The sequence below is a fragment of the Oratosquilla oratoria genome, chromosome 1 (assembly GCF_046742065.1).
Source record: "Oratosquilla oratoria isolate Oo_2021 chromosome 1, ASM4674206v1, whole genome shotgun sequence".
Lineage (NCBI taxonomy): Eukaryota > Metazoa > Arthropoda > Malacostraca > Stomatopoda > Squillidae > Oratosquilla > Oratosquilla oratoria.
The window spans coordinates 50813192-50813988 of NC_134777.1; the positions used below are offsets into that span (position 1 = coordinate 50813192).

Below are 797 nucleotides of genomic sequence, written 5' to 3' on the forward strand. Positions count from 1 at the left end.
TGTGAACGGGGTATTTGGTTGTCGAACACTTTGGTTAAACCCCAAATACCCCGTTCACACGTTCACACATCACTTTAAACACGTGTCTGTCGAACCGCGTTCGTGTAAACCCCCTCTAAGGCTTACCTTTCGTTCAACTTTTTCAGGGTTGTCTGGACGATACTGCCTTTTGTTTAATTCTGTGTTTTCCCTTGATTACTATTGGTTTTCAGAACCAGACTGGTTTAACACTCGATAGCGGAGAGGTTCTGTTGGAGTCTAGGAGTCCTGTGTAATCAATCTTCCACACTGAGTCAATTCGACGGAAATCTACTCGAGCACAACCTTTTCAAATGAATGATACGCATATAATCACCTTTTATGAGGCAGGCAGCTATATACGAAGTGTATATTTGAACCTAAATCAAATATTCAACATCTGGAGACGCTGAACGAGAGCAAATCGAGAAGTCTACTCGTTGCTGGAGATGCAGTCGGTCCAAGAAACGTTCCTTGTTTACAACTCTGGGAGTTGCGCGCGCACACGCACTCGGCCGGTACTTAGCGCCACTGGTGTCGTTAACCTACTGTTGTCGACGCGGGTTCCCCACTCACCTCGAGGAGCACGTGGTCCCTACACCCCCACCTCCTCCTTAACCACCCACTCACCTTCTAACCTCGCTAAAGAGACACAGGCACCGCCCCCTCCCCACCAACTTTATTCTGAGATAAGTTAGTTGTTCTTCATCTTTTTACCAACAGGACTCTTAGCAGTTAGCTCTTGTCTCCAAGCTTCTATGGCTCTATGCCTCACTTAG

At 46.9% G+C, this 797-nt stretch overlaps 1 protein-coding gene across 1 annotated transcript in view; it reads right to left on the minus strand.

The window, feature by feature from the left end:
• The window catches only part of LOC143030636 (uncharacterized), a 120172-nt gene extending 120016 nt beyond the window's left edge, over nt 1-156 (minus strand). Inside the window, exon 1 of the mRNA XM_076193807.1 lies at nt 127-156. The gene's annotated coding sequence lies outside the window, so the exon portion shown is untranslated. The remainder of the gene's footprint in view (nt 1-126) is intronic.
• Between the last annotated feature and the right edge of the window lie 641 nt (nt 157-797).